The sequence below is a fragment of the Coenobita brevimanus genome, chromosome 104 (genome assembly GCF_032717465.1).
Source record: "Coenobita brevimanus isolate Jiangsu-jjx chromosome 104, ASM3271746v2, whole genome shotgun sequence".
Taxonomy (NCBI): Eukaryota; Metazoa; Arthropoda; class Malacostraca; order Decapoda; family Coenobitidae; genus Coenobita; species Coenobita brevimanus.
In genome coordinates this window covers 27275882-27291891 of record NC_137057.1, presented here as the reverse complement: position 1 = coordinate 27291891, position 16010 = coordinate 27275882, and positions in this window count along the sequence as shown.

The following is a 16010-nucleotide window of genomic DNA, read 5'->3' as shown; positions in this document are numbered from 1 at the left end:
ACTGCATCTGTGCAGTAGATGACGTGTCCTGAGGATGAAAAGCTTGACATAAAAAGCAGATGTGGGTTTATCATATTTACGTAGATAAAGGGAATATTTGGCTTGGGTTTAGTTTAATTAAAACTAAGATTAATTTTAGTTAGATTCACCTTGTATATATCATGAAGTAATCTAACTGTATTTAGCATTGTAATAAATAAATAGTTGGCACCTCTACAATTCTATGAGGAATCAGAGGCTCGCCATATTAGTTACTCTACTCCTAAACTCATTGCCTTAGCACGTTTTAAATACGCACTTAGGACGCTTGGCAGCCTAGGCAACCGACCTTAACATCAGGCTCGTCGTCATCTGTTGTCCTTCAAGGTAAGTAACCTTTACGAATTGGCCAAATCAATGGGGAATTAGCTAGGAGATAGGAGAATAATAACTGAGTGAGTTGGAGTATCAGTTATACCTAATCCACTAAGACACTATTGTGAATTTACTTAAGGTTGTTTTAGACTAACACTCGTTAGACAGAGGAGTGTATAAATAATTTTCTGACACATTTTTTGGTGCCCCTGAGAGTGAGGAAAATAGATGTGTGCTGAAGCAATGACCAATTTTAAGGTTGCGTTTGTTGGGCACAGCCTACTACCACGTTCTGTTGAAGTGGATGATGTGGAAATACGTATAAATATACTAAGCTCCGGGTGGAAGAGCAAGTTCCTTCTCCGATGATGAAAGGCCGTATTAGATTGGGAGCATAACCGCACTATCCTTTTCCTGGGAGGAAATGATATTCATGAAGATGTAGAAGTTAATGAAATTGTTGAAAACATTCTAGCCGTGGTAGAAGCCATAGAAAGTTCATGTAAATCCTCGGTGACCATAACCCTTCTTGAGCCTAGAAACCTACCATATGGTTCTCCAGTTTGCTATGGTATGTATAAATTAATTAGCACAACCGTGAACAGGAAGTTGCAACGAATTAAGAAGGGGAAGGATTTTATCCACTTTAATGCAAAGCCTTTCCAAGCAACAGTAAAAGCCGATGGTATACATCGGAATCATCATGGCAGAGAAGCGGTTCTTCAGAAATTTATAAATTACATAGAACTGAAGAAGGGACAGTTCTATGCTATACAAGCTAGGGGTGGGCCTACGGTATACTAGGAGATTAACATTTCTGAGCTCAGGGAATATGAGTTACTTGGAAATTGAGTGTAGGGTTAAGATTTAACCCTATAGTTTTAACAACCCAGGGGGATAGGTTTGATATTGTGGACCTAATCCCTACACTCTTCAAAATTTAAAAAAAGTAGATGATTACTGAGCTGGTGTAAATTTATGGTTGAAAACAGTTGTTCATTTAATTAATTAGAAATCAGTCAACATTTCTGTTTCCTTGTTACAGAGATCTTCTAGTAGTAAGGCAGGATGGGTAACAAGAGCCATAAATGATTGCAAACAATCGTTAGATGAAACACCTCTGTCCGGGGAGAAATTAAAGTCTCCTGAATATACTGAAAGGCCGATGGACTAAGTATGAAGAAGGTTATGTAAATTTAGAAGCGGCCATAATAAAATTCTGATGATAAAGATCTCTTAGAGTCAGACACTGCAAAATTTGAAGTTAAATTAGAAGAATATTTAACCGTAGTGAAGTTACGAGAGTCAAAATTGGCAGAGTGCCGCAGAAATACAAGTTGTGGAACAGCGGAGTAAAGCTGTACCTACCACAAATAAAGCTTCCGGAGTTTGATGGGGAGCAAAATTGGAAATCATTCTTGGATCAATTCGGATACTTAGTTCACGATAGAACAGATCTCCCTAATGTGAGCAAACTCACATATCTGTTGGGACAGGTCAAGGGAACGCCTTACAAGCTGATAAAAGAATAACCAGTGGAAGAAAACAATTATGAGGTGGCCTTGACTATCCTTAGACAACACTACGAAGACAGGGAGCAAGTTATCACCCAGTTACTGAAGGCTCTAATTGAATTACCTATACCTAAACAAGAGTTTGATTCCTTGCAAAATTTTAGAATTGCAATATGTTTTCATTTATAGGCTTTAGCTACTTACGAAAATATTAAGGCAGAAGATTGGGTGCTTTCTAGAATTGTGTCCTTAAAGCTTCCACAGAAAACCAAGGATGCCTTGTACGGTAGGTACCAAAAGGATAATTTCTCCTGTGAGAAGAGTGAAGAAGGCTTAATGCAACTATGTAAACATTTGCAAGGAACAGTAAAGCCTGCTGAGATTAAAAAGAAGACTCAAATAAAGAAAAAAAAACACTAACCAACTGGTTGGGAAACATAAGTCAAAGAAGATCAAGCCTGTGTCTAAAGAAGTTGGTACTTTCCTTAGCTCTTTAAAGGCTGAGGATAAAATATTAAAGACAAGGAATAGACAAGCTGATGAAAAAATAGGAAGTAAAACCTTCCATGATAAAGGACAGAAAAGTTTGTGCATTTTGTGGTGAGCAACATTCCAGTGCATCTTGTCAACATTATCCTGATTATGCTTCTAGAGTAGGAAAGCTTCAGGAACTGGGATGTTGTATAATCTGTATGAATTTCGAATACACTTCCGTGGACTGCCAGACAAAATTAAAACTTTTTTTCAAATGTAAAAGGGATCAACATCATAGTGCTTTATTTCCAAGGATGAAAAATGAGGTTCCAAAACCTGCAACTGTTAATATGACAATTGCTAAGGGGAATACTCCAGTAGTAATGCCAGCTGCAATTGCAATAGCAGATGTGAAGGTAATGACTGAGAATAGAAACCTATTAGCATGTACTCTTTTTGATACAGGTGCTCAGAAAACCTTCATTTCTGCAGACATTGTGAAGAAATTAAAGTTACCTATTATTGACAAGGTAAATTTAGCCATTACAGGATTCGTAACTACTAAGGAAGCTCAGTCTTTTGGCTTAGTTAGACCTGTAATACAATTAGGCAGATTTAAATGCCGTATAACAGCAGCTGTACTAGATAGTATGGGGAGAAGTATATATATATAAAGGGACTGAAGGAAACCTCTAATCATCTACAAAGCTCAGGGATAAAGCTGGCTATACGGAATGTGGAATCAGATACTGTGGGTCCCATAAAAATGATAATGGGTTCTGATTACTGTGGAAGATTCCTACATAGGACTTTCAAGAAGAATAAGGTACAGTTGTTCAAGAGTCCAGGAGGTAACCTTATTATGGGTCAGTTGCCTTTTCCAAAACAAGTTAAAGGAGAGGCTAAACTAGTAGACTCAGTCTTTGTTACCCCCACACAGTCATTGATGGTAGCTAGAATAGATGCAGAACTAGAGCCTACTCAGATAAATGACATGCTGGATGAAAATATTGAACCTGTACACAAATTATGGGACCTAGACAGTGTTGGAATACACTCTGAGGAACCAACCCCTGAAGATAAAGTAACTTTGGATCTGTTTAACCAGTCTGTGGAATTTAAGGATGGACAGTATTGGGTAGGATTACCATGGAAACTAAACCATTCAGAGTTACCAACAAATTACCAAGCAGCTAAGGCTCAGTTAAATTCCTTCTAAGAAAGTTGAGAAATAGACCGGAACATCTAACCATATATGATAATATTATAAAAGATCAATTGAAGAATAAATTTATAGAAGAGGTAGAATTCCCTGTTAACCATAAGGAGGGACATTATTTGCCACATCATGCTGTAACCAAGGATTCAGTTACTACTCCCATAAGGATAGTTTTCAATTGTAGTAGTACAGCGTCCAAAGGATCAGCTAGCTTGAACGATTGCCAATACTCTGGACCTACACTAACAGAGAGGTTAGGGAATGTGTTAGTATGATTTGGATAGAAACCTTATGATTATACAGCAGACATTAGTATAGCCTTTCTCAGAATAGGATTGAGAGAGGAGGATAGGAAATTTACAAAATTCCTCTGGCCTCAAGACCCTCAACATGAGGATAGTCCATTGAAAACTTACTGTTTCCGATAGGTGCTATTTTGCTCTTGTGCTGGTCCTTTCCTACTTTGCAACACTTTAAAGAATCGTTTTGGAAATGCCAAATGCCCAGAAATGGGGCAGGCTTTTTACATGGATAATTTACAAGGTGATGCTGATACTGAGGAGGAAGCATTGAAGGCTTATGAAGTAGCCAATTCCGAATGTGGGAAGGCAAATTTGCCGTTACAGTGCTGGAATACAAATTCACCGCTTTTGAGGAATAAAATACAAGAGGACTATCCAAATAATGACATTCCCAAAACTCAAAATCTGTTGGATCTTAACTGGGATACAACAGCTGATGAAATAAGTTTGAAACCAATTAAGTTCTCTGATGTCATTCTCACCAAGAGGTCCTTGTTAAGTCAGGTCTCCATGTTATTTGACCCATTAGGTTTGATCAGTCCTATAGTTATTAGGGGCAAATGTTTAGTGCAGGAGGCTTGACGAGAAAAGTTAGCCTGGGACTCTGAATTGGGTGAGACATATGTGGAACAATGGGAACAGACAAGAAAGGAGTTTGAAACCACATCAAGCATACGTATTCCCAGGAAAATAAACAGTAAAGAGAAGTCGCACTTACACATATTTTGTGATGCTTCTCAAAGGGCCTATGGAGCAGTAGCTTATTGCGCAATACGAGGGGATAGTAAGATTATTATGTCCAAAGCCAGAGTTGCGTCAATTAAAGGAAGAACCCTACCTCAAATGGAATTGGCTTCCATAGAAGTAGGAACTAAATTGACCAGGAATATAACCAATACTCCTGGTACTCAGTTTGAGGATATCTATATATGGACTGACAGTGAGGTTTGTCTTTATCGGATAGGGAAGGAAGACAGTAAAATTCTTTTCGTCCGCAATAGAGTGAAGACTATTAAAGACCTGTCTTCCAAATTTGAATTTATGCATGTATCCTCCAAACAAAACCCAGCTGATCTGCTCTCAAGAGGTTCGACTGTAAGGAGACTTATCAAAGATAACTTGTGGTTTAAAGGTCCTAAATGGTTACTCACTAAAGATTGGCCTGAGCAGAAACAGTATAGTATTGATGAGGTAGGTGCGGTAAACTTGGATCCTGTAGTACCAGAGCCAGAAGTAATTGACATTAGCAGATTCTCATCACTAAGACATCGTATTGACACTACTAAATTAGTTGTTAAATTTTTTAATAAGAAAGTGGGGTTCCAGAAGTTAGAACCCCCGGAATATTGGCTGAAAAGGATACAAGGGAATTAGTACGGAGAGATATATGACCTTTTAGGCCAGGGCACTGGGAACAAGAATAAACTGATAAGAGATTTAGGCTTTTTCTTAGACAGAAAGGGTCTAATTAGATGCCGGGGTCGAATAATAAATGCTGATTTGCCTCTCCAAACTAGACATCCCATATGATTACCTAAGAAGGGATATTTTGCACAGTTAATTGTAAAGGAAGCCCATGATTTGACTCTTCACGGAGGTGTGGCACAGACTTTGGCCCGAATCCGGGAAAGGTATTGGATCCCTAAGGGTAGACAGGTCATAAAGAAATATCTCAAAGGTTGCATCACATGTAGGAGGTATGAACAACGACCATATGACTATCAGGGACCACCTGCCTTACCAAGGGATAGGGTAAATGTAAGTCGGTCCTTCAAGGTAACTGAAGTTGATTACACAGGCGCTACAACTGTTACGGGTGAGGGAACTCCCCATACGGTGTATATATGTCTGTTTCCTTGCACCTAGACATGGGCAGTCCATCTAGAAATAGTAGAAGATTTTAGTTCAGAGTCATTCCTTAACATATTTAGAAGATTTGCCACTAGATGGACTTGTCCTAACAAAATAAGCGACAACAGAACCAACTTCATTGGAGCAGCACATCTGCTTTTAAATATAATGAATGACCCAAAGGTTAAATCGGCGCTGGGAATCCGAAATTGTACCTGGCAGTTCATAGCTCCAAGAGCACCATGGTAAAATGGATTTACCAAACAAATGATTGGTATTGTGAAGAACTGGCTTAGGAAAACCTTACACAGAACTAAGATCACAAGAGAGGAGTTAGGAACAGTGATAACTGAAACTGAAGCTAGGATTAATGATAGACCCTTAACTTATCTAGATGACACTAGTGTTTCAACTGAGGCATTGACTCCGGCTCATATGTTATATGGCAGAAAGCTCTATCCGGTACCTCGTGTAGATATCCAGGTGCCTTGTGTAGATATCCAGGAGGAAATAATGAATTAGGACAACATCTGCAGGAGGGATATCAATGTCTGAAAAGGGTATTGGATACTTGGAATAGACACTGGAGCGAAGAATATCTTTTCAACCTAAGAGAAAGATTTTATGGGGCTCAGGCTGCCAGCAACAAGTCTGTTATAAACACAGGAGATGTGGTCGTAGTAAAAACAGAACAACCAAGATCCCAGTGGCCATTAGCTAAAGTGATCTCCATGCATCCAGATTCAGAGGGAGTGCTGAGACTCGTAAAATAAAATGTAGGGGACATACCAACATAAAAACTATTGATAAACTGGTACCCCTTGAGTTAACAACTACCTTGGAGTCAGCAAATGGTGGAGACCAAATGTGTCAAGTTGCATGACCTGGAAGGGCTGCAGCACAGGGCTCTCGAGACTTATGCAGAGAACTTCTGGTTAAGGGTCACATGACATGATACTGCGTAGTATATTTCTCCTGGCCCCTAAACTGAGTGAAATATTTTCCCTCAGAGTGGAAGCGCTTTTTACCTTTTAAAATAGTCATCCATGGTTAGAAGCAGAGGAAGGCCTGGAGAGCGTTAATGACTATTCAAGCTGTTTTTGTAACCCAGAAATTGTGTTCTCTTTAATAATTCTTGTTATTAATAAATTAAATGCTACAGCGTTTAACCCTTGTGGAGAACTATATTGTAAATACATGTAATTGCTTTGGAAAGTTCCACTGACCTAAACTGCGTCTGTGCGGTAGATGACGTGTCCTGAGGATGAAAAGCTTCACATCAAAAGCAGATGTGGGTTTATCATATTTACGTAGATAAAGGGAATATTTGGCTTGGCTTTAGTTTAATTAGAACTAAGATTAATTTTAGTTAGATTCACCTTGTATATATCATGAAGTAATCTAACTGTATTTAGCATTGTAATAAATAAATAGTTGGCACCTCTACAATTCTATGAGGAATCAGAGGCTCGCCATATTAGTTACTCTACTCCTAAACTCATTGACTTAGCACGTTTTAAATACGCACCTTAGGACGCTTGGCAGCCTAGGCAACCGACCTTAACATCAGGCTCGTCGTCATCTGTTGTCCTTCAAGGTAAGTAACCTTTACGAATTGGCCAATTCAATGGGGAATTAGCTAAGATATAGGAGAATAATAACTGGGTGAGTTGGAGTATCAGTTACACTTAATCCGCCTAAGAAACTTATGTGAATTTACTTAAGGTTGTTTTAGACTAACACTCGCTAGACAAAGGAGTGTACAAGAAATTTTTCTGACTCTCTCTCTCTCTCCCTCTGTGACACACATAAGTATCATTTTCCATCCTTTCTCTTATCTCCTGCTATTCAATCCTATTTCCTGTATTCAATCTCCTCCCATCTATCTTCTCTTTTCTGTTATCCATCTTTTAATTCTCTCTTCTATTCTCTCTCCTCCTCCCCTTCCCTCTCCTCTCGCCTCTCCTCTCCCTCCCCTTGCTCATCCCTTTAGAGCAATTACACTTTTTCACTAGTAGTTAATGACAAAGGACCAAACCAGACTGACTCCCATCATCATTATGTGCTTTTTGCTCAATTAGGCTTTAGTGTCTGGTAAAGAGAAAATAAACAGATAAAACTGGAAAAATGATCTCGGCTTATCTATCTATCTGTTGCCAGACACCTCAATCCCGCACGGGGTGGCCACAAACAAATCGCCTCCATGTCTCCCTGTCCCCCGCCATTTCACTGCCCTGCTCCCAACTCACACCCCCCTCTCTCATATACCTCTCCACTCCATCTCTCCATCTCATCCTCGGCCTCCCCCTCCCTCTCCCCCCCTCCACCTCACTCACATACACTCTCCTCGTCAGTCGCTCACCCTCCATCCTCTCCACATGGCCAAACCACCTCAGTGTGTTCCTCCTAACGCTTCCTATCACATCCACATCCACACCACAATGCTTCTTTATATCCTCATTTGTCAGCCTGTCTCTCCATGTGACTCCACAAGCTCCTCTTAAATAACTCACTTCCATTGCTCTCATTCTTGACTTGTGTCCTTCCAACAACGTCCAAGTTTCACTCCCATACGTCAGAGTTGGTATCGCAATACTGTCATGCAGCAACTTTTTCACTCCCATGCTCATTTGCCTGTTTCTTATCACTGCTTTCAAGGAACCAGCAACCTTTCTTCCTTGTTGCACCCTTTCAAGCACTCCACCCTCCAAACTTCCATCCTTACTCATCACTCTATCCAAGTACTTAAACGTACTCACATTTTCCATTTCCTCACCATCCAACCTCACTGTACATTCACTGACTTCACCTCTCTTGAAGACCATCACTTTACATTTCCCTACATTCACCTTTAGATTCCGTTTCTTACACATTCTCCCAAACTCATCCACCAAGCCTTGCAGCTCCACTTCTTCTTCACATAACAACACAGTATCATCTGCAAACAACAGTCCAGGGAGTTTCCAAACACTACCCTCTCTCACTAGGGCCACTCCAACATCCACTGCCCTACCTTGTATCTCTTTTATTACCCCATCCATATACAGATTGAACAACCATGGAGACATGACACAACCCTGTTTCAACCCAACCTTCAAAGAGTAAAATTCACTAATTTCACCATCCACACGCACTGCAACCTTAGTACCATCATACATACCCTTCACAGCATTCAACAGCTTCCCATCCACTCCATATATTCTTAATACTTTCCACAATCCTTGTCTGTCCACCCAGTCATATGCTTTCTCCAAATCCATGAAGGCCACATACAACTTCTTTCCCTTCCCTAGAAACTTTTCCCCTAAAGATCAAAGAATGAATATCTGATCTACACAACCTCTTCCCTTTCTGAAGCCTCCCTGTTCCCCTCCAACTAATTCCTCTGTTATTTCCCTAACTCTGTTAATAAGTATCCTGCCATACACTTTTCCTATTATACTAAGAAGACAAATGCCCCTATGGTTACCACACACTTCTTTTTCCCCTCTTTTTTTAGTACAGTACAAGGGAATTATTATACCTGACTTCCAATCATCCGGGACTCTACCCCCGCTGCAGGGGGTCACCTTGACGTGGTGGCGGGGCTTGAAGCGTGGTTGGCGGTGCCACCTACCTTGGAGGCATGCCTACCTTTGTAGGGTTCGGCATCTGTCGGCCTCGTGGACCAAGCACCCCCTACATCATTGGTGGACGAGGTCTGCTGGTGATGTTAGTCCCTGCCATTTGCCACCTACAGCGGGACTGTTACCTCCCCACGTGTTTGCCGTGCGTGGCGTCCCGTAATGCTGGGAGACGGGAGTCCTGGAGGTTGAGCGATACTGCATGATGAGCCCTGCAGCTAGCACTACACCTCTTTGGTCCCTTATTCTGGCTAGAAGGGTGGCCTGGTTGGGCCTGACCAGGTCAATTGGCTGGTCATGCGTTGGCTAGGGTCAAGTGGGCACTGCGGGGCCTGGTGGCTGCTATCGTCCTGGAGTCACCCTTGCCCAGGTCCCCCAGTGGTTACCTGCGAATACTCTCCTGCTACCTCTGGAGTCGTCAGTGGTGTTATCCCTGGCACATGACTACCCCTTGTTGGGCTCCATGGTTGGTGGAGGGGTGGGGGAATGAAGTCGTTCTGGTAGTACATGGAGGGAGTAAATAAGAATTCTGTTGACGACACTGCACCTGTTCACGGACATTCTTCAGACTCATCCATAATCGCCACTTTGGAGCCATTCCAGACCCCTGGAGACTATCCTCCTTTGCCCCAGCATTCAACTGGGACTGGGAGGTGGTCACATCAGGCTGGTGGGGCTCTGGATTTAGGCATGATAGAGACTGTGCCGGCATCTTATGCCAAATATCTAGTGCAGAAAACCCCTCTGGGTAGGTCAGTGCTAGATATCGATATCTTTGATTTATACCGTGCTGTTGTGTCTGCATGTGGGAGAGAACCTAAGATCTCCTCACAGGGAGATGGAAGCCTCCTCACTGAAGTTTCCTCCCCAGAAGAAAGCTCACGATTACAGGCTCTAACTTCTGTCTCTGGTGTGGAAGTTACCTGTGTTCCTCATGCTGCTTTTAACAAATGCAAAGGTGTGATTTTTTCCCGTGACCTGCTTCGATACCCAGAGGCACAGTTGTTGGAGGAATTAAGATCTTCTGGTGTGGTGAATGTAGAGAGAATGCAGAAGAAAATTGATGGTGTCCTGACCCCGACTTCCACCTTGTTCCTGACTTTTGACAGGCTAACATTGCCTATGTCAGTTAAACTAGCTTGGTTATCCCTACCTGTTAAGCCATTCATGCCTACCCCTAAGCGGTGTTTCCATTGTCAGGGGTATGGTCACGTTAGCCGATTTTGCCATCGGGCACAGGCTGGCCTTCCTGGTGTTTGTGTCTCCTGCGGTGGACCAAGCCATACCGGCGACTGTACAGGACCCCTTAAATGTTATCATTGTGGAGGTCCTCATGCTGTCTCTTCTAAAAACTGTCCGAGATACTGCCTTGAAAAGGAGATCTTATCAATTCGTACACGTGAGAGGATTTCGTTTCCTGAAGCAAAAAGAAGAGCCCAGACACTCTTCTTTCAACCGGGAGTTACTTATGCTTCTGTCCTTTCTAGAACACCAATGTGTCGCCCTGTGTCTCAGAGGCAGCCTCGACCCACTCCAGTACCCACTCCTTCAACTCATGATATACAGAATGCTGTCTCCATGGCTAGTACTATTGGTGAGAATTATGCTGGCCCCACTGTTACTCCGACTGTTTCTGCCCCCTCTTTGGTGGCTGACGCCTTGCACACTTCTGTGATGGTGGCAGACGACCACATTGACCGGACCTCTTCTCCCGTCGAAGCCCGTATGCCCGAGGCTCCATCTGTTCCTGGTAAACGTCACCGTTGTTCATCAGAGTCCTCTGAACATGAAGACCGGCCATCTAAGGTCTCTGTTGTTGACCTTTCTATTGAGACCTCTCTTGTTCCCTCTGTCCAGCAGGCTGAGGGATCTAGCCAATAGACACATAAAACTGATGGTTCACCTCAGGTCCAGTCCCCACCTGGGGATGTTGGACCGCTTGTTGGTGCTTCTGATCTGAAGCATAGGACAGCCTCCTCAAATGACTCTAGACCTGCGGGCTCTACTTCCACTTCTGGGGCTTCTGGTGGGGGCACTGGCCGTCCTACACCTCCAAAGACAGCCCCCAAGCCTCCTACCAAACAAACTGGATGCCCACTCCAAGAAGGAGTGTTGTAAAATATACTTCCCCATCCTCACGTTTGTCATCAGATGTTAGACAGAGGGTGCGGGTTTCTGGTGCTGGGCAGGCTTCTGTGAAGGGCCTTCATAAGCATCAATCCAAACCTGCTCGCTCGTCAGGTGTACAGTCCCGCACTTAATCATCATTCCTCCATTATGGGTTCTATCATCCAGTGGAATTGTCGGGGTTTGCTTGCCAGCTATGAGGAACTGTGTCTTCTTGTTTCTCAATTTACTCCTCTGTGCATGTGCATCCAGGAGACCATGATGGGTGATACTATTCCTTCCGGTCCTTCTGCCTACCATGTCATTTATTCTGATCCTGTGCCGGGCCAAGGTCATCATGGAGGTGCTGCTCTCTTCCTTTGCAAGGATATTCCATACAGTCATCTCGATATCTCCACTCCCCTGCAGGCTGTCGCTGTCTGGATGTTTTTACATCGGCAGTATACAGTTTGCCGTCTTTATCTTCTCTGACTAAATATATCTGTGCTGTTTACTTATCCCCTAATTCTATGGACTATCAAAAATTCTTCGACTATCTTACTTCTACAATGGAACACATTCTATCCATTTCTCCTTTCTCAGAAATCTCCATTCTAGGAGATTTCAATGTTCACCACCACCTTTGGCTCTCCTCTCCTTTCACTGATCCACCTGGTGAACAAGCCTACATCTTTTCTATCCTTAATGATCTAGAGCAGCTTGTACAGCAACCTACCCGTATCCCTGACTGCCTTGGAGAGAGCTCCAACATACTTGACCTCTTCCTCACAACAAATCCTTCTGCTTACTCTGTTAATCTTTTCTCTTCGTTGGGCTCCTCCGATCACAACCTTATCACGTTAACCTGTCCTATCACTCCGGTACGGCCTGTGGACTCTCCAGGGAAACGTCATCTGTGGCATTTTGGAGCCGCGGACTGGGAGGCCCTCAGGCAGTACTTCTTTGATTTTCCCTGGAATGATTATTGCTTCCATGGCCATGAGCCATCTGAGTGTGCCTTGCACATTATGGAGGTTATTCTCTCGGGCATGGAAGCATACATTCCTTTCTCATATCCTTTGACAAAAGCAAGAAAGCCTTGGTTTAATCACGCTTGTTCTAATGCTGTACGCAACAAGGAGAGGGCCTACAAAAGGTACCGGAGCCAGCCCACCACTGAATCACATCATCTTTACGTTTCTGCCCGGAATCGTGCTAAGTCTGTTCATCGCTCTGCTAAAAATAATTTCATCCGTACTAAATGCTCTCAACTTTCCAACTCGAATTCTTCCCGCTCCTTCTGGCACCTTGCCAAAAACCTTTCTAACAACTTTACCTCATCATCCTTCCCTCCTCTTTTCTACTCTGATTGTTCTATAGCTATTTCTTCTACTGATAAAGCAGATCTCTTTGCACAGTCTTTCTCCTCCAATTCCACCTTAGACGATTCCGGTGCTGTTCCTCCATCACTTCCCCCCTCTGACTTCCTCATGGCTGACATTAAAATTTCTTCAGCTGATGTATTTTCTGCCATCATTGGCCTCAGTACTAACAAGGCATATGGGCTTGATGGGGTCCCTCCTGTTGTTCTCAAGAACTGTGCTTCTGTGCTTACACCCTGCCTAGGCAAACTCTTTCGCCTTTGTCTGTCAACTTGTACCTTTCCTTCTTGCTGGAAGTTTGCTCTCATTCAGCCAGTCCCAAAGAAGGATGACCACTCCCAACCCTCCAACTATCGTCCAATTGCTTTAACGTCCTGTATTTCAAAAGTTTTCAAGTCAATTCTCAATAGAAAAATTTTAAGGCATCTTTCCTATCACAACCTTCTTTCCGATCGTCAGTATGGGTTCCGTCAGGGACGCTCCACTGGTGATCTTCTCACCTACCTTCCAGACTCCTGGTCATCCTCCTTTCGGGAATTTGGTGAAAGCTTTGCCATTGCACTTGACATCTCAAAGGCTTTTGATCGAGTCTGGCATAAATCTTCAATTTCCAAACTGCCCTTCTACAATTTCTATCCTTCTATCTGTGCCTTCATCGCTAGCTTCCTTTCTGGTCGTTCTATAGCCGCCGTTCTTCTCCTAGATCTATCAACAGTGGTGTTCCTCAGGGCTCTGTCCTATCACCAACTCTCTTCCTTTTATTCATCAATGATCTTCTAAGCTGTACATCTAACCCTATCCACTCATACACTGATGACTCCACCCTTCACCTTTCCATTCGGTTCCCGCAACGCCCATCTCAACAGTTACTTCAACAAGCAAGAGATGAGGCTATGGCACACCTAATGTCTGACTTGGCTCGTATCTCTGACTGGGGTAAAAATAATATGGTTGTTTTTAATGCATCTAAGACTCAGTTCTTACACCTATCAACCCGACAAAATCTTCCACAGGTATACCCACAAATGTTTAAAAATATTCAGCTTAATCCTGCATCATCCTTGAACATGCTTGGGGTTTCATTTACTCGGGACTTATCTTGGAAAGATCATATAACATCTCTTGTAAAATCTGCTTCCAAGAGATTGGGTGTGCTAAGCCGACTCCGCTCTTTCTTTACCCCTGCACAATTGTTGACTCTATACAGGGGTTTTATCCGCCCGTGTGTGGAGTACAACTCTCATGTGTGGGGAGGCTTCCCACATACAGCTCTTCTCAATAGGGTGGAGTCAAAGGCTTTTCGTCTCATTAACTCTCCTCCTCTTACTGACTCCCTTCAACCTCTGTCTCTTCGCCGCACTGTTGCATCTTTATCTCTTTTCTATCGCTACTTTAATGATCACTGCTCCTCTGAACTGTCTGCTTGCATTCCTCCACCTCTACGACGGGCACGTAGCACCCGTCTGGCAGCAAACTCTCATCCCTTTTCTGTCCAACTCTCTAATGCAAGAGTTAACCGTTACTCCCAGTCTTTCATTTATGCAACAGGTCAACTCTGGAACTGTCTCCCTCTGTCTGTATTTCCTGCTGCCTATGATCTCCAGTCTTTCAAACGCAGTGTGTCCAGGCATCTCAAAATGATCGGATCTTGAATTTGGCTCTGTTGTGTTTTGTTTTTCTCTTGGAGGGAACTGTTACTGCGGGGTCATGGCCTTTGGTTCCTTCTTCCTCGCATAAATATATATATATATATATATATATATATATATATATATATATATATATATATATATATATATATATATATATATATATATATATATCCTCTGTTGTACAGTGGTAGAGTGTGCGTTTCGTACATTGGTGAACCAGGGTTCGCACCCTGCCAAGGTAATAAACTTTGGGAGTGTTCACATGGCCACGCACTGCATTGGTGGACACAAGGGGTGCTGTCTTTGAACCAATGTCGCTTAATATAAAGTATGCTTGCACCCAGTCAGCTTGCATGGGCCGATTACACTTTGTTCACAGACTACAAACACATCAAAAGCCACTACAACACTACAATTACACTTACAAGCACATCTCACCCTACATACAATCTCTACCAAACAGCCTAAGCCACTTGGTAGAGATACATTGGCTGTATCGTCCCCACTTCGGTCAGGATAGGCCGGTCCTGCAGTGGATACTCAAACGGCTGATGATATATATATATATATATATATATATATATATATATATATATACAGCGGTGGGCAGCACAAATGAAGAAGGACCTTGCACAGGCGCAATGTGCAATCCACAGTTCACTGCCTTGCGCCAGCATAAGTGCACAATCTGACAAATATTTAGCTTACGCTATGTTGCAAAGTGCAAGCGCAAACCATTTGCATATATTTGTGGAAATTACTGTAAAATATTGATATTTAAATATAACATACTTTCTTTTATTTATTATTATTATTATCATTTTCTAGTATTTGTAACTTGTGCAAGTGCGCAATCTAATATTTAGCTTGCACAATGCCGCTAAGCACTAGCACAAACCATTTTCATATATTTGTGGGAATTACTGTAAAATATTGAGATATTTAAAGAAATTAGCAAAATTATATTTATTATTATTCTCTCTATCTATTGCCAGACGCCTTAATCCCGTAAGGGGTAGCCACTGGCCACAAACTAACAACAAATTGCCTCCATATCACCCTGTCCCCCGCCAATTCACTGCCCTGCTTCCAGCTCACACTCCCCTCTCTTATATACTTCTCCACTCCATCACTCCATCTCATCCTTGGCCTCCCCCTCCCTCCTCCCCTCCACCTCACTCACATACACTCTCCTCGTTAGTCTCTCACTCTCCATCCTCTCCATATGACCAAACCACCTCAGTGTGTTTCTCGTAATGTTTCCTATCACATCCACAGCCACATCACAACGATCCTTCACTTTCACATTTGTAACTCCACATGCCCCTCTCAAAGAACTCGTTTATTTCCACAGCTCTCACTCTTGATTTCTGTCCCTCCAACAAGGTCAAAGCTTCACTTCCATGCATTAAAGTTGGTATCACAATACTGTCATGTAGTAACTTTTTCACTCGTGGAAATTCAAACAGAGGAGGGAGCGGGCTGCAAAGCAGAGGGACAGGGAAACAAAGGCTGTGATGTTGCCAGTTTTAC